The sequence below is a fragment of the Pinus tabuliformis genome, chromosome 4_1 (genome assembly GCF_031772625.1).
Source record: "Pinus tabuliformis cultivar Carrire ecotype Pingquan chromosome 4_1, CPIR1, whole genome shotgun sequence".
NCBI classification, from domain to species: Eukaryota; Viridiplantae; Streptophyta; class Pinopsida; order Pinales; family Pinaceae; genus Pinus; species Pinus tabuliformis.
In genome coordinates, this window is record NC_142303.1 from 76,237,536 (window position 1) to 76,258,877 (window position 21,342).

A 21,342-nucleotide genomic window follows, 5' to 3' on the forward strand; every position below is an offset into this window, starting at 1 on the left:
GCATAAATGGGATGGTTTATTGGTTGATCTGTTTTGCACACAGTGTGAACAAATCTTACCTCTCTATACAACCTAAGTTGTTCTCCCCCGTAAACTGAAATAGTGGCATAAGACATGTCCATCTGAAGAGTTCCCCCTAGTTTGGCACAACAAGACCTTGAAAGCAACATTCCAAATTTGGGAGGGATATCTGTGACAACTATATCTAACACTACACTTTTTATTGGGATTTGGGCAAGAGTGACTACTAAACGTTAATCAGTCCTAAACAAGGCACCCTTTTGGAATCAAAGGTGTACAAATAATGATAGGATCTAGTTATGTCAAGATTTAAAGGATCCATGATAGTTTTTGGCATGAGATTATGTGATGCTTCAGAATGAAGCATACAGTTGTATAGCATGGAATCATTTGTCTTTAGAGTGACATAGAAAGGTGGGACTATTTCGTCTATCATATCTGAGCTAGGACCAAAGACAACTGCTGGTTTTCATCTTGAAGACTAATAGCATCACTTTTAGCATCAACCGAGGTGTTCTATATCCATTTGGAGACTTCATTTTTATATTTAGGGTTCTTAGAAAGTTTTGAAAGTGGTATAGGAATTTTAACTCTTTCTAACTCCTTTTCAACATTAAATGCAGTAAAGATAGTTTTTTCAATTGGAGCTGTATCAGTTGACTGATTTAATGGTTGAATAATAGTTGTCTGAGTTTCAACAACTTTGGTACGAGGGTTAATTATTGAAGGTTCCTTGGGAGGTCTTCCAAGACCAGGTCTAGGTCTAAGATCATATCTTTTGTTCAGCTCCACAATTAGGAATTAGGGGAAGGCATGGTATTTGGAAGCCTGTGAGGAGCCTTGGTCTTCTTGAACCTGCTTTTGTTGAGAGAGAGGAATAATAGAGGTCTGACCAGAAGATGTATCCATATTGTTGATGTCTTCAATGATAGTCATAGTATTGTCATCAGACTGCTGATCATCTATCAGTAAAGGAGTCAGAACATGTTTATCATTACTAGGACTTTGAAGAATTTGTAATGGTGGATTTCTTTTATATTGACCTTGATTTTGATTTTGAAGTCGTGTGATTGTTTGTTGAACTGTTCTAGGTTGAGTCTCAATCTTGGAAATTCTATTAGATATATTTCTAAGAAGTGAAGTTATATCATCTATTTTAGAATCTTTAGTTTTAGTCTTAGAGGAAGTAGAGGCCTCTTGACTAGATTTAAGTTTTCTTTGGACCTTTTTCTTCTTTAGCTTTTAAAGTGGCTGAGGCAGCCCTATTTGCTTCCACCTCTATAGCATTAGTTTGCATGTCTTCAAGAGTTACTGAAGTTCTTTCTCGTAACATTACAACAAAATCATATTCAAAGGCTTTTGAGAACCTAGATTTGGTTGTTGCTACAAGGGGTTTACAATCAGGGGGAATCTTATGATAGAGTTTGTTGAACCTTTTGATAAAATCAGAAACAAGTTCACCAAAGTTTATTTTAAGTTCTTCAAACTCAGTCAAAAAGTAAAGAGCATCTTTCTTCACTCCCCATCGATTTTTGAATATATTTATTAGCTCTTCCCAATTTCTAATGGAATTTGCAGGTAACTGCCTAAACCAAGTTCTCACATTTCCCTCAAGAGATTGAACAAACAACCTCATGTAAGAATTTTCTTGTTCTATGTTCATGTTATCTGCAAAGTCTAGAAATGCTTGAAGATGGTCTTTAGTTGAGGGACCATTTTCTCCAATATACCTAGGAAGGTGCTTTAAATATCTAGGAGGGAAAGCATCAAGGTTTGGAGGTAAAATAAAGTTGCATATATTGCCTATACAATGAGCTGGAATGCCATAGTAGAAGGTGGTGTATGAGGTGTTTGTATAGAAGAAGAAGAAGAAGAAGAAGAAGAAGAAGATGATGGTGATAGAGAGGGTGAATGACTATGTGGAGGTGAAGAAGGAGGGGATAAAGAAGGAGGAGACATTCTGAAAGATCTTAAAGGAGTCTTAATAACTAACTTGTGGATGTGAGAATGAATATCATCTTTTGTTTCAAAGAGTGGATTTGAATATATAGCAAAGGTCCCTTCTGGTTGTTTAGAAGGAGAAGATTCAGGATGTTCAGAAGTGGAAGGGAATGAATAAGTAGTGGGGGATATGAAGTCTATAGGTTTGTATTCAAGTAAATGAACAACTAAGTCAGACTTAGATTTAGGTGATTCTAGTGGAAGTGGGGGTTCTGGATGAGATTAAAGTGAATGAATAAGGAAAGCTGATTTGAAATCAACTCCCCTATCTAAAAGTTCAGCAACCCCAGGTGATAAATGAGTCCAATCTGGATTGGATGGAATGTTACTATAGGGATCAAATTGTAATATATCTTCAGATTGCAAGGTTGAAGTAGAAGAAGATGGTTGATGTCTTCTTTTGGAACTGGCCTTTTTGATAAGTTTTTCTGGATCTAGTAGAGGGCTAACTGTGTCATATTCAGAATGGGATCTAGTGTGCTTAAAAGGTGCCAGCTTGATATAGTGGAGTCGCCAGGTGAAGGATTTTGACCTATCTAGACCTTTAGTCACCTTTAAAGGAACAGGATTTATCTCATTGACCCAAGAAAACTAATCAAATTCGAGTCCCTGACAACGGTGCAAGATTGATGTTGGTATCTTTGAGATGATAATGGGCAGCTATCATGCTAAGGTATCTAACATATTTTTTTTGGGGGTTTTGTTTTAATTTTTGGAGGACCAATGTATGAAACAGATTTAAAACAGTGATGTATAACTTTCTTGAATAATACTAATATTAAACAAAGGGCTGCTATTAAAATCCACACAGTGATTTAGCTTATCCGGTGATGAATAGAAATATAAATATGTATGACTATTACAATTTTCAAATAAAAAATTAAATAACTGTAAGTAATAAAACCTTCAAATGATGTTCAGAAAGTTTGACAAAATATGCCTAATATTACAAAGATACTCATGATTTATGATTTAGAGGGAATTACTTAAACAAACAATTTTTATAATTCATTCTCTTTAATGATGATCACTTCAGAAAGCTTATAAGAGTAAATTCAGACTCAACTACTCCTATCTAGTTATATTTGTAAAGCTTAAGAATATGAAGAAAACACAACGAATGAAAACTGGAAAACTTACAAGGAATACGAAACTGTAATGAATCAAAATTCAGAATCCCTTGCTTTGTTATTAATGATTCATAAAAAGTTGAGTACATTTAGTACTTACAAATGTTCCTTCAAGGGTGCAACCTTTAATAACTCGTTAAAGAGAGTTATTTATACAATCTTAGAGCTAAGAAAATATATTAAACAAATTTACAAAAATAGATTAATACAAAATCAGGAATATGAATTTATAGTTGATCTGTCACTATTTTGGTGTTCAACTGTTGATGACTGTTCCTGGAAATGTTGAATGCTTATGAGCTGTTGATGACTGTTCCTGGAAATGCTGAATGCTGCTGAGTTGTTAATGATTGTCCCTGGAAATGATGAATTTTGTTTGATCCTCCTTTTAGTCAAGTAAATCAGTTAACTATTCCCAACTTTTCTTATTTGGAATAGATAACTTAGTTACCCTTCGATAAACCTCATGCATTTCTGTATATTTAGTAAAAGTGGGTTTCACTAAAAACATATGTCTGATTTCATTTAGGATGAAAAAGGTATCTCTGAGTGCATTTAGTATGAACCTTGGTGTTGTTGCACTTCTTATGTTTGAAACTGTAGATGCATTGGTACTGACCTCTGTAAGTTTTCGGGCATAGTCTTCAATGGACATTAATTTATCATTTATCACCACCGTAGAGAGAAAACCCTTTCTGGTCAAGGGTTCCAACCTGCTGAAAAAATGTCAAACTATGACATTAACACTACTGCATTTTTCCTCCAACTGAAGAATGAGATTTTTCTTTGTAATAATCTTCTTCACTTCCAATATGGTTGTTTTCCTGTCATTAATACCTAATTCTTCAAGCTCATAGCTGTCTTTAGAATTCAGAAACTTGATTATTTCAGTGGCAACTTTTGGCATGCCCTCAAGTTCCTTGGAGATGGTTTCAATAGGTTCCTGAGCTTTCTCCAACAAGTCCTTTTGATCAAATATTATCTTGATATAAGGCCAGATATCTTTGATTAATTCAGTAATCTCTTCCCATATCATCTCCTTTACCAAACCCAATTTATTTCCAAGGTAATATTCTTTGATTTCTTTCTGTAATACCTCAATTTGAATTTTTTCCCTCTACAACTCAACTGCATGTGAGTTGTCTGCAACTGCTTTCATGTGTTGTAATTTCTTCAGTTCATCTTGCAATTTCATAATTTCCGCTGTCTGAATAGACATATTCCTATTGATGTTCCTGTAGTTGTTGGTGTGCCTGAGGCAGAAACTGTAGTTATAGAGACTGTTGTAAGAGGAACTACATCCATTGGAATATTGGCCTTTTCGACAACTTCCTCTTTCTCTTTGACAAGTTTCTCCATTTCTTTTCCATCTGTTTTATTTATAGATTTTGTTCCATGATGAGCTTCATCATGTCAGATTTCTGAGTCTCATTTTCTTCAATCTATTTAGTCATTAGGTCCTTTGAAGCTGGAAATTTTAGCTGCTTCCTTAATGCTGAAATATCAGTATTTTTCTTCTTGACAATTTCTTTTGCAGCCTTTATATCAGAGGGATCTTATCCCATCTTTGGCACCAGATCTTCCAAAGCTTTGATCTTGGTGTCTTTTGCCAAGGAGGAAACTTTCTCAAGCTTAAGCTGTGACTGTGTATTAGCCAAGGTAACCTGCATTTTTGACAAACTCATGGAAGTGTTAGTTAAAGTAGAGGCAATCATTTGGCCAGCCTATTTGTGCATATGAATTTGGTCAATTGGATGTACATCTTTAACATCAAATTCAAACGAGGTTTGCTTCTGGTAATCTGCAGCCGTCCTGGGCTATGGAATTTGAGCTTGTAAGAAAGCCATATGCATTTTACCTTTCTCAGAGTCAAAGATTGAAAGAAGTCTGGCTTGAGAACTAGAAGAATGTTTCCAGAATTGAGTATAAGTATTTAATTTAAACTCCTCATTATTCTTCTTAATTTCACTGAAAACATGAAAAATGTCATCTTCTTTATCCTTCTGACCGCCTTCACTGGTCTGAATCACCCGCTGTTCATGAGATGTAGTTGAATGAGTGGGAGACTGAATAGTCTATCCAAAAGACTATGTGAAAATAAATGTTTCTCCAAGACCATCAAATGTTTTTTTTTTTTTTTTTTTTTTTTTTTTTTTTTTTTTTTCTGTGACTCAATAATTGCACTGTCCTTCAAAGAGAGCCTAGGTCTCTTCTTTCTATTTACAATTCTAAAACCCCAACTTGATGCTTCAGTTGTAGGGGATGACTGTTCTTCCCTTCCTCTTTTGGCTGTCTTTTCTTGTGCATGTGGAGTTTGTAAATTTGAAGTAGAAACTACCCATTCTTTTGCTTCTTGAAGGGTGTTCTCCTTCCATTCTGACTGATTTTTGTATTTCTCAATTTCAAGCATGGTTGTGTGATGATATGGAGTAAACTTATTTTCAACTATAAGTCTAGAAATTATTCCCATTGGGTCATAAGACCAAGTGAAGCTGAGGCCAAACTTCATTTCCTTCAGTAACCTGTCTGATTCTTCTCCTACTTCTCTAGTGTTACAGATGAATGGACCAACTTGATCCTTTAGCTTAAACTATGATTTCTTCTTTGCAGCCACAAAATGTACTTCATCTGCATTTAGCCTTTGCTTGATGTATTCTAATGCAAAAATTCTCATAGGGAGGTGCTTAGGCAGCTTGTAAGGTGGAAGTTCATAGCCAAAGACTCTAATCTCTGTATAATTTTGGTAAAGATACCAATCTCCTTTTGTGGCTTGATCAACTAGCTGTAAAACTTTTACAATTTCATCACTAGCTCTTGGTTCTGGAGTGCTGCACATAAGATTAATGGTTGGATGAACAAATAATTCTATGAACTGTTTATATGAAAATTTCTCTTTCTCCTTCATTCCCATAGAAGCCCAAAAGATCACTGATTGCTGATTGCCTTCTTCATCTAGCTTTTGTAAAGTGAATGGGAACTTGTCTCCCTGAAAATAGATAAATAGATATACAAGTACTGAAGCATACTTGAATACTTCTTCTATATTGAACTGGACAAATTGTTCATGAATGGCCTCAGATAGGAATTGGCTAAAGTTAAAATGAATAGTGGGTTTGGAACCAACATAAATGATAGGCAAGAAACCAATGATGGTTTCATCTACATGTTGATTAGAATAGTAACTGAGAAGATAAGAGAGGACGATGGTAATTTGCTTGGTTCTGTCTGGGAATATAGATGAATCACAGGGAGGGTTTCTTTTAGGCAGAGGGCTATCTACATCTAGGAAAAATTCTAGAGTTTGAGCTCTTTTATTGAAATCTAGCTTTTGATAGGCTTCTATTAGGATTTCATGAGAAAAAGGATGGGTTGGCACAATGGTTGGGGCTTGCAACATCTGTTTAATGGACTGAGCATTAATGGAGCAAAATATTTCTCCTGTGGGTGAGATAATAGCTCTTTGAGTGGGGTCATAGGATTCATGACGTTTTCTGAAAAATTCAGGTGTTCTGTGTATCTGCGGGAATATGTAATGGGGAAGGTGGGATTCCCAAAGTCCTATTTCATCTGTTTATCAACTAACTAATCCTCCATCCAGTGATAGATTTCAAATGGACGATGACACGAGTGGTGGTAAGCGAATGGATGGAAAACCACATTTGGGAATAAGTTCGTGTGGTAAGTGGTTGGGATTTTAAGTCTCGAAAGACTAGGCGTGGGGATTGGCAGTTTCAGAGGGCGGTTTCCAAAACTGCTGACTTTGAACCCCCCCCGCTGATAACGTTCAGACGACAAAGGAGGGCCGAGAAGCGATGTAGGCCATCAGATCTTAGGGGAATGTGTGGGATGAGGAAGATAATGAACGAGGTTTAATAACGTGAGGCGAAAATTGATGGTGGGGTCAAAATTTATGATGGATGTGACATGTGTGGGGTGTTGTTGTGAATGAATGGATAAAGTGTAAAAATTTACAAAATAACATTGATATAGGTAATTTATGGTTAATTAAAACAAATCATCATATGCACATGTATCCAAAGTTCTAACTTAGGATAAAAATCCTTTCGTGCTCCAATTACATTTCATATTTCTACCTACCCTTAACTTTCCTAACATTTTTACAATCTTAGTTACCTAAGTGCATTAGACTAGCAACTCAGCATTTTCCCTTTAATGATTAACCTATTTCTACCCCTTATTGCTTCCATTGGCTCAGATTAAACTGTTGAACCAATTTTATTTGCTAGCTATTAACAAACAATTTAAATCTAATCCAATCGCGATTAAACTATACAATTGGATTGTATGAACTAGTGTGGCATTTAAACAATCTGCAAACAACTTTTTATTTGCAAAAGTAAAATTGACTAAGAGTAGTGGCATTTGGATTTACAACACTTTCAGGATTTATTATTTTTCTTTTCTTTCTGATCTAACATTTTATTTTTGCCTTCCTTTTGTAGGGCATCTATTCTAACATTTTCTTTGGTATGGACTTATTCATCAAAATATCCCTAAACATTTTTTGTCTCTTTATTCTTTTTGTCCATATCCTAACTTACCATTTTCTCAGTTTTTTTTTTTTTAATGCTAGCTTACCAAAACCAAATATTGCTATAACAAGTCCCATACCGGTTTGGCTTTTGCATTCATTAATAAGAGGTTCTTTCCTTGGTTATATGTGGATTCTATGGCTGATGCACCCTTGATATTTTGTTGTTATTATGCTGGTTATTAACATGTATTATGACAATGATGATGTATGGCTATCCTCATGTTTTGATTTGTAAATGAATGAACAATGTATCTATGACCTAATAGATGATAATGCAACTAATGATATAAGTGAATAATTCTTCCTAGTGATTCCTAGATAAGTATGCGATCCTTATGCTCATATATGTTGTTTAAACCTGTAGATTGCATATTTTTGACATGTTTAAACAAATGCATGTCATGGCTAGTAGAGGTCTAGTTAAGTCCTTATTCAAGTAATTGCATTTGTATCATTATTCTGTTGTTATCTTTCAATTCTGAAGGCGTCATGGATTTTTGGGCAGTGACCTAGGTTATGGGCCAAAAAAATTGGCACAAATACCAGAGTCATAGCCATAGGACTGAGGAGAAAATTCCCTAGACGCACCCATGCCTTGCTATGGGAGAAATTAGAGCCTCCCAGATGCACCCTTTTCCATACCAAGGGAGTTTCCAGGGGTTTAATGATCTAAAAACTTAGTGGGACCCAGGGACTAGTCATGGGGATGAATGGGAAGGCTTATGGGAGTCTTGTATAGGTATATAAGGTTTGTGTGGTGGGTCTCTGTCGATTCCACTTCCTTAAGGTCACCTAGGAGGTTGAATCCCATTATAGTGGCCACTCGTCGCATATTTACCATGGTTGGTTGATTACTTGGGTATATGTAGGATTAGGGTGTTACAAAGTGGTAACAAAGTAGGTTACTCTCTCTTTGGGTCATATCTGATAGCACAGAGTGGTATTAAAGCATGGGTCACCCCTTGGACTGGATGGGCCATGTGTGTTGGTCATGCATTCATGTCAGTTTCACATGTGTTACTCATCCTTGTGGTCTATATGATTGTGACATACGTATGGTTATTATCATGATTGTAGTGATGTTGCCATGTAAAAGTGAAGGTGTTGTCGTGGAATGTGTCGTCATGAGTGTATGATTGGTTACATGTTGTTTATGCTTACGTGTTGTTGGTGTACATTGGTATGGTTATTGTTGTCATGCATGAGGTCATGGTGTGTGGTTGATATGGTCATGCATTGATGACTAGACTCTAGCTAGAATGATGTTTATGTGTTGATACAACTATTTGTTATATGTCTATATGCTGTTATGATTATGTTTGTACATGTATTATGCTGATTTGGTTGATCTTTCAGACGACATATCCTCCCTGAATTATGCTAAGGTATGTTGGTTTATTATGATTGGGTTTAGCTGACATAGTATGCCTTGCAAGAAAGAGATCAAAATGACTAGAAAGATGGCAGACGACAAATAATTTCCCTATGAATCGGATGAGTAGCGTGGTTTTGGGGACTCTTTTGTTTTAAAATACACATTGAGAAGCTTGAAGGAAGAAATAAGGAGTTGTAAGGCGGAAAATGACAAAATCATGTAAGCATAGGAGAAACAAGAAGAGGTTAATGCAATACTCCTTCAGATTTTGTCAGAATTCCACTAACAGGGGCCACTTTAGATCATCCATGATAAATTTCATGAAGAACCTAAAGGAAAAATTACAACTTCTGTTCCTGCAGATTATGTACTTAGGACTCCAGTGAATGCAAAACCCAAACTTCTAGGAACTCCCAAAACTCTAACGAAATGTCATGTACCCAAGATTTCAGTTGCAGAATCCAGAAATCTAGTGAGTGCTCCTACTAAACTACCCAACTCAGATGGACGACACAAAAAAAATATGTTTTTAAGAATCTGTTTTTAGATCTGGAAGATGGGATTAGAAGAACTAGAATTTTTTTCTAGGTTTTCCCCAGCCTCACGTGAAGAAACAAACTTCCCATTTGAGCTCAGATTTTGCAAAGTTCAGCAAGCCTCTTGGAGATGGACAATTTCATACCTACTACAAATTTTTTCACATTCTCAATGGCTGTCATTATGCACTAAAAAATTTGGAAAAAAAATAATGACGTCTTACTACCCGATTCACAAGACTTTAAGTGTGCCCATGCTGAGATTCAACCCGTCTCTTATCTAGATAAGCAACATGGGCTCATCCTCATGAATCGCCATGTCATCCAACCTAGATCGGCTATGGCCGAGACTACATTTCTCAATAGGGAAGAGATTATGGTTTATCCTTGTACTTTCTCCATTTTGATTTCATAGTGGTTCGGTTTATGGAAATTAAGGAAATCCGTCTTGCGCTAAAAGCTAAAGCAATTGGATTGGAGACCTGGGTGGTGGGTAATAACAATGATGAACAAATTTTAGTCTTTGCAAGAAATCATAGCCCGACTAGATCGACTGACTCCCTGTCCTTGCACTGGGTAAAACTATAATCCACTATTCCACAACTAATTTCCCCCCTATCATTGTTCGATTATACAAGCCTCCAAAGTATGACAGAGACATCCCCGCTCCCATCGTTTTCCACAGTCTTGGTCGTCGCATGAGTATTCCCGCCTGTCGACACATCCTATTTTCCCCTATTCATAGTCCCGATTGTCCATTCGCAGCAACTATTCTTGTCTCCCAACCAAATTCTCCCCCTTCCTATTCCTTGGGGTCAAATCATCACGTTTTTCTAGTCGACATGCATATCCATTGGGTTTGATCGATGAATTTAATAAGAAAAAAAACTATACTTGTTGATATTACAAAATTAATATAATTATATATATTATATAATACAACTATATAATTAAATAATAGTTATATTATAAAGTTATATAATATATATATATATATATATATATAGATATCTATATATATCTATATATATATATATATATATATATATATATATATATATATATATATATATATATATATATATATATATATATATATATATATATATAGATATATATATAACTAACAAAAAAAATAAAAATAAAATAAAAGTGGAACAATCTTAATTCCAAGGTGGTATTACCGATGATTTATACATACCGAAATGACGTGGATGTATGAAGAAATTAATAGCAAATTAAGGTTTGAGGACAAAGCTTATTGAAGAGAGAGGCAATGATACGAATATATTTTATATAAAATTAACATGAATATAAATAAATAAATAAATATCATAGTTATAATTAATTAATGATTAGTTAATGAACATGCATGTCTCTAAGGACATGACCTTTCATGAAAGGGCACCTGCCTAGGTATATAAGCAAACCCTTATTGTATCATTCAATTCATTCTTGTACATTTCATATATTAATAAAATATTATTTACAAATACCTTTGTGTATTTTACATTTTCAGCGCAACAAGCTATAAGTTTTGTCGCTTCACTTTTTGACAAACCATTTTCCTGTGGTGCTCATAGAACTATCTTCTCTCTGCGAATTCCATGGTTTGAACAATACTTATCAAACTCTTTGCTGCAATATTCACCTCCATTGTCTAATCTGAGACACTTCAACTTCTTTCCTATCTCATTCTCAACCAAAGCTTTCCATCTCTTGAAAGTATCAAATACATCAGATTTATTTTGAATACAATAAATCCAAGTTTTCCTGGTTGCATCATCAATAAAAGTAACATAATAGATGATACCTGAGAAGGTTTCCATACATCTGTATGCATAAGCTCTAATTTTTTCGCTCTTATTTTCTTTACCAACTCTGAGAAATCTGAATCTCTTCTGTTTTCCATAAAGACGATTCTCATAGAAATCCAAATCAACATGCTTCAAACCTGGCAACAAATTTCTTGAGTGTAGAATCTGCATCTCCTTCTCACTCATGTGCTCAAACTTATGATGCCACAATTTTGTATATTCTCTTGTGGAGGTTAAAGAATTAAAAAAAATAGAATTACCATTGCATAAATATAATGTACCAACCTTTTCTCCTTTTGCTATTACCAGGGCTCCTTTAGTGACCTTCGAGGTTTTATCTGTAAAAGTAGTGACACAACCTTCACCTCCCAATTACCCTGTTGAAATTATATTTTTCTTCAGACCTGGAACATGCCTTACCTCCTTTAATAGCCATTGGTTTCCATTTTGTTATTTTATAAAAACCTTACCAATTCCAACAATTTTATAGGGTTTATCATCACCTAGACGAACCTGTCCAAAATATCCTTGAACATAATCATGAAAATGTTTCCTATTAGGTGTGGCATGGAATGAGGCCCTTGAATGCACCACCCAATCATCAATAATATTTTCTAATAAAAGAATCAAAGTATCTTGCAACACATCACCTATCACATTCGCTCGATTATCTTTTTCTTGTTGTGTGTCTCCTTTTTTCCCTTTCGATACTTACAATCTTTCTTAAGGTATCATTTCTTCCTACATTTCCAGCACACTATCCCTGATCTGGACTTGGATCTGCCTTTCCTTGACTTGTTGCGATATCTTGGGCTCTTTCCTCTTTCCATTTTTCTTCCCCTATTCTCTACAGTCAAAGAAATACTTGATGTCTCACCAGATCTTTTCCCTCGCATTTCCTAGCTATGGATGGCACTGACAATATCATCAAAATTTAAAGTACTAGATCCAGAGAAAAAGTTACTAATAGCCATAACTAAACCATTCCAACTTTCTGGAAATGAGCACAGAATTAACAGAGCTCTAATTTCATCCTGAAAATTTACCCTTATAGAACTTAATTTACTGGTAACCATATTAAACTCATTTAAATGATCAGCAACAGATCCACCTTCTCACATCTTCATATTAAATAAATGCTTCATAAGAAATACCTTGTTTGAGGCCAAGGGATTTTCATATAGTTTGGCCAATGTCATCATTAAGCCCTCTGTTGTCATTTGCTTTGAAATATTAAAGGCTACTGACATTTCTAGACATAGCCATATTATTCCAAGTCCCTTTCTGTCAAGAATCTCCCATTTTGTGTCTGTGATACTCGTTGGCTTCTTTGTTTTTCCGCTCAATGGTAGGTACATATGTTTCTGATACAGATAATCTTCCATCTGCATCTTTCACAACTAGTAGTTTTGGACATTAAATTTCTCAACCCTAAACATACCATCTTCCGCCATTGCTCCCACTCAAATGAGGAATCCTTTTCCCTTTTGAGTTTATTAGCCAAGTAGACCTTCGACTCTGAAGCCAGTTGTTAGAAAATTATATATTACAGAGTAATGGAACACATAAAATCAGAAACACAAACACAGAAAACACATAAAACAAGAGAGAAACAAATATATGTGGTTCGCCCAATTTGGGCTACGTCCATGGAGAAACAACCATTCCTTACTTTTATATTATCCAACAAAATGAAGAGATACAACCTACAACAGATTTGTTGTAATTTCCACTTTGCTCTCACACAATTTCTGTTATCAGGAAAACTAGTGTTCATTCAGAGCTGCTAGTCCCACTAAGACGGGTAGCTATCTTAGAAACAAACAAACTAAAGTTACTTGTGTTTTCCTTTATGAGAGATAGATGAGAGAGAAGCAGAGAGTACCAACCTCAGTCTTTCACTAGTCTCCTTGCTTGTTTCCTCTCTCCCTTGATAAAGCTTTCGCCAGTCCTTTCTCACTTATCCTGCTTCAAAGAACACTTGTAGAGTCAAAGCAGAAAAATACCATCAAAGAATAGAGAACTATAACCATAAACAATGTAGGATCAGAGGTACATTAACCATATAAATGCATATACAAATACAAGATTCAGAGATACACAGGCATATGGAGGAAAACTCAACTAGCTTTATTGATAGAAGTAGTAGAAGAGAGGATTACAACCAAGCTGTCTGATCCAACATCATCCTCCCAGCATGAAAGCCCTCTTCACCTCATACAAAGCAAGATCACCCAAAAATACAATGTCTTCAAAGAGAAACCAACAACACTTCCTTACAAATTACAAAATTCCAGTCCCTGGATCTCTAGGATGAGGGATCCATATATAGATGTTTGCAGGGGAGTGAGTCATCTTCTGGGATTGTGATTAGTGTCATTTCACTGATAGTTCTTGGTTCCACTTAGAGATTTCATGATCTCTTACTCATCCCTGGGTGAATTCAGAGAGGCAAGTGTCATATGAGCAGTTTCTAGAAATTTCTTTGAGCTTCCACCTAGAAAACTGCTTTTGCCATTTGTCTTCTCTCGCTCATCGCACCATACAGAAGGGTTTTTCAGTATGCATCACACCCTCCATGTGTAATAGGTGAGATGCATCACACCCTTAGCATGGAGCAGCTTGTATGGTCCAGTTTTGACTAGTTTTGAGCATTTTTTCAAGGAGAACTTCTGGGAAATGATGTAATCAACTGACCTTGTTCCTTTAGGGTATGAAACAACACTTTTAGGGGTTTATAAGCCCTTTGTTTATGGACATATGTGATTGGGGTTGTAGTGCCCAAATATGTCTATAACAATTTCCTCTCTCTTTCTTCGCTTAGAATACACACACATCCAGTCACAATACAATTCCCTCATATAACTCGAGGGGTTTCCTTCTAGGAAAAAAACCCCTAATGTAAACATAACTTATACCATCATATCATCTACATAATGAATGACCCAGATTGACTATAAAATTACAATACTTTACAAGGAAATTTTACATTTATTTTTAGCTTCAGGGTCGCTGCCCCTAAAACCCCGCTAGAGGGGGGCTCATAAAATCATCGTCACCCCCCTTGTTATGAAACCAACTCACAAAAAGATAGAAAAGAAGATCAACACCTTAGAATTCTGCCTCTTCGAGGGGCATACCTCCTTTACATTACACGAATGAACAATTCTTGGATCATTCAAATGACAAAACCTCCTTGCTATATATAGGAGTCTAAGGGGTTACAATATAACCAAGCCGACCTAAAAATAATAATATAAGGCTCAAAAATAACAATAGAGGGATTTTATGGGGCACAATAATAATAATATGGGGACAATAGGGGCACACCAATAACAATAAGGGATACAACGACAATATTAATGGAGGAATCACTAGTATTATAGCGACATAACATGTCCCTCTCCTTCAAAAAAGTGTTGTCCTCTTCACTTGAGTAGTTCTTGATGCTTCTATATAAAATTCTCATCCTCCCATGTGGAATCTTCAACGGGTAAGTTATTCCACTTGATGAGATACTCTGAAATTGATCGATTTCATAACTGTCGAGTTCTTGTTTATTTGACTACTTCAAGTTCTGATATGATTTTTCCTTCCTCATCAAGTTTTGGCAATATTTTTTGAACTGGAAGCTTGTCACCTATAACCTTCTTTAAGCATGAAACATGGAAAAATGGGTGCACTCGGGAAGCTGCAGGAAGCTCCAATTTGTATTCCATAGTACCTATCTTTTGCAACACCTTGTACGAACCATAATACTTTGGTGATAATTTATTATCCTTCTTAGCTTGCTTGAGGGACATTTGTTTATATGGTTGTAGTCATAGGAATACCCAATCACCTACATCAAAACTTCTTTCGCTACGATGTTGATTTGCCTGTTGTTTCATTCTATTTTGCGCCAAGGTGAGGTTATCCTTTAAGAGTTGAAGAACTTGTTTCTGATGCTCAATGTGATCTTCCACTGCCTGAACCTTAGAATTTTCTCTTAAATATGATGTGATGGATGGTGGATGATATCCATAAAGTGCCATAAATGGGGTCATTTTTGTTGCAGTATGGAAGGTAGTGTTATACCACCATTCAGCCAGAGGAAATCATTTGACCCATTGTGTCTGTTTATCAGATACAAAGCAACGGATATATTCTTCCAAACATTTGTTTACTATCTCAGTTTGTCCTTCAGATTGAGGATGATAAGATGAGATATGAGCTAATTGAGTACCAAGACAAGAAAATAATTCTGTCCAAAATTTCTAGTGAAAATGGGATCTCTGTCACTTACAATAATCTTTGGGTTTCCATGTAGCTTTTGAATTGTTTCCATAAATGCAGTAGAAATTGTACTTGCTTTAAATGTATGAGATAATGCACAAAAGTGTGCATACTTGGTAAGTCTGTCAACTACCACCATGATAACACTCTTTCCTTCAGACTTGGGTAAACCTGTGATAAAATAAATTGAAACCTCCTCCCAATGTTGGCTTGGAATGGATAAAGGTTGTAATAGTCTTGGGGTCTTAATTGTTTCAACTTTATTTTGTTGGCAAACCAGACATTCCACCATAAACTTTTGAATATCTGATTTAAGGCCATCCCAAAGAGAATCCTTCTTAACCATGTGGTAGGTTTTTAGGAATCCTGAGTGGCCTCTTAAGGGAGAGGTGTGCAATTCTCTAAGAATATTTTGTTTGAGTTGGGAATTCTTACATAGGTATAACTAATCCTTGTACCATAACGAATCATTTTTCCAGCTAAATGTATCAGATGTACTAGGATATTATTGTATATTTTGAATGAGGGCCCACACTTCCTCGTCATTCTTCCATTCATCCCTTGCTTCATTTATCCAATCTAGTTGGATAATAGAAATGGCGTAAAGAAATGCTTCCACATCCTCATCCTTTCTTGAGAGTGCATCTGCCACAACATTTTGCTTCCCTTTTTTGTAGATGATTTCAAAGTCATAACCCAACATCTTTGTGACCCATTTTTTCTGCTCTTCTGAAGGTAATCTTTGTTCTAAAAATTATTTAAGACTATCATGATTTGTTTTTACCTTGAAGTGTCTTCCCATTAGCTAGGGTCACCATTTCTTAAGTGAATGTAGTATTGCCAACATTTCCTTCTCATAAATAGCTTTGTGTAAATACTTTCCTTTGATTGGACGACTTTCGAAAGTAATGGGTCTTTCTTCTTGCATTAAAACAACACCAATTCCATTTTCTGAGGCATCTCATTCCATAATAAAGGTTTTTGTGAAGTCTGGTGTAGCTAAGACTGGTGCTTGGCACATTGCCTCTTTAAGATGTTCAAAAGCCTTTATTGCTTCTGGAGTCCATGAAAATGCATCTTTCTTCAATAATGTTGTTAGAGGTGATGCTATTCTCCCATAATTCTTAACAAACTTGCGATAATACCCTATCAACCCGAGAAATCCTCGTAGATTCTTTATGGATGTGGGGATTTTCCATTCCTTAATGGTTTTAATTTTGCTAGGGTCTACCTTAACACCTTCATGAGATACAATATGACCTAGATATTCCACCTTTTGTACTCCAAAGAGACATTAGGAGATTTTTTGCATATAATTATTTCTCCTCCAATAGTTTGAGCACCATGTCAACATGTTGGACATGATCCTTCCAAGACTTGATGTAGATTAGTATATCATCAAAAAATACTAACACAAATTTTCTAAGGAAGGGTTTGAAAATGGAATTCATCAAACCTTGAAATGTAGAAGGTGCATTAGTAAGGCCAAAAGGTGTGACCAAACATTCATAATGACCCTCATGAGTTCTAAATGTTGTTTTTGGAATGGCTTTAGTCGTCATTCTGATTTAATGATATCCTAAACAAAGATCCAACTTGATGAAGTAAATTGATCCATGCAATTCATCCAATAATTCATCAATGATAGGAATGGGAAATTTATATTTAATAGTGAGCTTGTTGATCTCCCTATAATTTGGACACATGCACCATGATCCATCCTTATTGTGAACCAATACTACTTGAGTAGAGAAAGAACTTTGACTAGGTTGAATTATACCAGCCCCTAGAATTTCTGCAAGCATATGTTCAATTTCACTCTTTTCGACATAGGGATATCTGTAATCCTTGATGTTTGGAGGAACACTTCCTGGAATCAAATTAATAGCATGATCATGATCGCGAATAGGTGGGAGGCCTTTGGGAGTCTCAAATACCTTGGAATGATTGTCCAAGACTTTTTGGAGATCTGGAGAAATGGATGATTTTGATGTGGGAACCTCTAGTGAACATAATTGTACAATTATGCCTCGTTGTTATTTCTTTAGAAGCTTTGTCATTTCGTTAGAGCTGATTGTATTTCCTGGTTTCCCTGTGATACCCATTAATTCAAATTCCTTTCCTTCTGAAGAGAATTTCATGAAAAGTTCTTGAAAATTAAAAGCTATTGTACCCAAGGATTGTAGCCATTGGAATCCTAGTACAAAATCAGCACCACCCATTGGAATGGAAATAATTGGGTTATTCAATGCATATTCTCCCATGGATTGCTTGATATTATGGCACTTTCTTGAAAAATTTATGGTTCCTCCACTTGCAACCATCACATGACACTCTGGTGCTGGATATAGGAAGCAATTCAATGCCTTGGCTATCTTACAATTAATAAAATTATGGGTACTTCCCAAATCAATCAACACTATTACCTTTTTCTCCTTAATATGCCCTTCTATCTTGATAGTTTGAGGAGTGGTAATTCGAGCCATTGCATTACAAGATATGGTTGGATTCATTTCTTCTTTTTCTAGGGTTTGTTCCCAGTGTATATCCTCTTCTTTTAACGTTTTTTGTTCCTTTTCTTCCTCCTCTTCACAATCTATGTAAAATAATTTCTTCTTGGCACACTTATGACCTTTAGTGTATTTGCTATCACAACTATAACAAAGCCCATTTGCTATTTTTCTTCCAATTGTTGTTGTGTCAACCTTGTAGGTTATGGATGGCTAGGGGAAGAAACACTTCCATCTTTATGATTGTGAGTGGTAGGCTTCCTTGTTGCCATAATTTTTCTTTCTATTTTTCTTGCCAACCTGAATGCCTTCTCCAATGAATCTAGTTCCCAAAGGCGAACCTCATGTTGGATGTTATCTTTTAAATTCCCTATGAACACGTCAATCTTATGCTCCTATGGAATATCTTTTACCCTTATATTCAATTTTTGGAAGTCCTCAATGTGCTCCATCATTGAACCCTTTTGTTTTAGATTTATCAATTGGCTACAAAAAGTGTTTCTTTTTGCATCGTCATAATGTGCTAGCATTTCATCCGTAAAAATAGCGCAAGTGACAATTTGTTTATGGGAGCATACCATACAAACTATTTTGGCTCCAAATATAAAGTTGCAATGCATATCTTTTGTGTGTTTTGCACATTATGGAGATCGAAAAATTGCTCCATTTATAGTATCCATGTTCCAAGATCCTTGCCATCAAACTTCCTCATATCGATATTTGGAACATGGTGGTTCTTCGATCCAACATTAGAGTCTATGAAATCATGATTAACATTTATTTTGTTCTCATCATGAGTTTCCTTTACTACCCTTTCGCCATTAGTATGAATTTCTTGTAGAAACTTTGTCAAATCTGTCTTCAAATATGTTTTCAAATTTTCCACGCCTTTCTTTAAATCATCCATCTTAGCTTCCATGCCATCCATCTTAGCTTCCACGCCGTCCATCTTAGCTTCTACACATTTATTTAAACCATCCATCTTTGCTTTCACGCCTTTCTTTTAACCCTCCATCTTAGCTTCTATGTCTTTCTTTAAACCATCCATCTTAGCTTCTGTTACTTTTTGTGCAAGTGAAATTTGTTGCACTTGGTCTCATAATTTTGATATGTCATGTGACATTTCTTCCTCTTCTTCATGAGTCATGTTAGAGCTTTCAAGTTGCTTACTAGGTGTTTCCATTTTCTTTCATCGGGGCATCATTTACCAATAATAATGCTTCACTATGCCCTTTGAATTCCTTCAAACTAATTTTTCAAACCAAGCTTATACAGAAATTTAAAAAAAACTACACACTTTTTTCACTTTGTAGGATCTCAATATTGAATCTGATGTATCTCTGTAATTTTGGATCTCCCAAGTTTGAAATTTCTTCCTGCGGTAACCTTTGAGTAATATTTCTAACCTCGCAAGTCTGATCAAGATTGGATTCTCCAATGAAGAGTTATGCAAAATCTCCCACGATGACCTAAGTATAGATTGGTTCAGTAGAGCGAACTTGTAAGACATGCCGCAGTTCACTGTTTCAACCTTAGGTTCTACAAATGATACCCAAAACAACTACAGTTCGTCCTCTTTCTGTAACTTCTTACGAAAATTCAATCTGATGCTCAAAGAAAACGTTATGATGATTTTACCAAGGTGACCTGTTTGGAATGTAATTTGGGGGTCTACAAAAGCCATAACTTCTTCAGATTATATCTCTGAAAATATAGTGAGATCTTAAATTTGGTTCCGAGGTTCAAACCGATTTCTTCTCAAATGGGTTTTTTTTTAGCTTCTGAAACTTCATAGTGAAAGCATTATAGCGAAAATTCTGCAATGAACTGTTTTAGATGAAATTCTGGAGCTTGCAAAAATCCTAAGTTCCTCAAATCATATGTTTGAAAACATAGCGAGACAAGATCTGAAATTCAGACCTGAGATTTAGTGAGATTTAATCTCAAATGGCTTTTTTGTTTAGCTTCTGAAACGTTGCAAACAAAAAGTTATAGTGAAAATTTCACGATGACCTATTTGGAGTAGCCAAACCCTAGAATCTAAAGATCTGATACCAAATGTTATGAAACTAGCTCACAAAAGATAGAAAAGATAGATCAACGCCTTAGAATTCAGCCTCTTCAAGGGGGCAACCTCCTTTACATTACACAAATGAACAATTCTTGGATCATTCAAATGACAAAACCACCTTTCTATATATAGGAGCCTAAGGGGTTACAATATAACCAAGCTGACCTAACAATAATAATATAAAGGCACAAAAATAACAATAGAGGGATTCTATGGGGCACAATAATAACAATATGGGGACAATATGGGCACAAAAATAACAATAAGGGATACAATGACAATAGTAATGGGGGAATCACTAGTATTATAGGGACCTAACACCCCTGAACCCCCGTGATAACGATTAAACGGGTGTCATTGCCAACCCATTAGGAACTAGGGTCGAACACGGTGACACCTCTAAATAAAGAAGATAATCAAGCTCCACACCCAACAAAATGAGCAACCTTTCTCCACATATTTGTAACATCTGAGATCAATTAATTCTTAAAGTGATGGAAATCAATCAAAACCTGTTCGCATACTTCAGATTTCATTGAGCTATACATTTTGACCAAATCAAGCCACTCATTCCACTAGCCTTTTGATAATTTTAACTTTTATCTTCTATAGACCCCATGACTTGTCTCCGCCATTTTCTAGAAAATTCCTACAATAGACTTCACCAAAATCAGTTTAATTCTAAATTAGCACGTGAAAAATAGATTTTTTTTTTCATGTTTTTATTCGGTTGCATGGAAAACACTAATGACATGTAGTTGATAGCTTGCATAACACATCCAACCAGTGACTCAAAAGTTTTAGTCGCTCCCACAAGCCTTTATGCATGCGACTAGGGCAGAGCATTAGGAAAAATAAGAGTTCTTTCCCTCAAAATTGCACAAAGCTTCAGGGGGTTGATATGAGATGCAAAACTTCCTTCCAAGCCTAACTTGACATCAGGAAACCAACTGCATGACTGAAAAATACTCTACACACATCATCAACTAGACCTCTAGCACACATGTAGCTTAGCATCAGATGAGGCCTTATTATCTCATGACATCTCTTC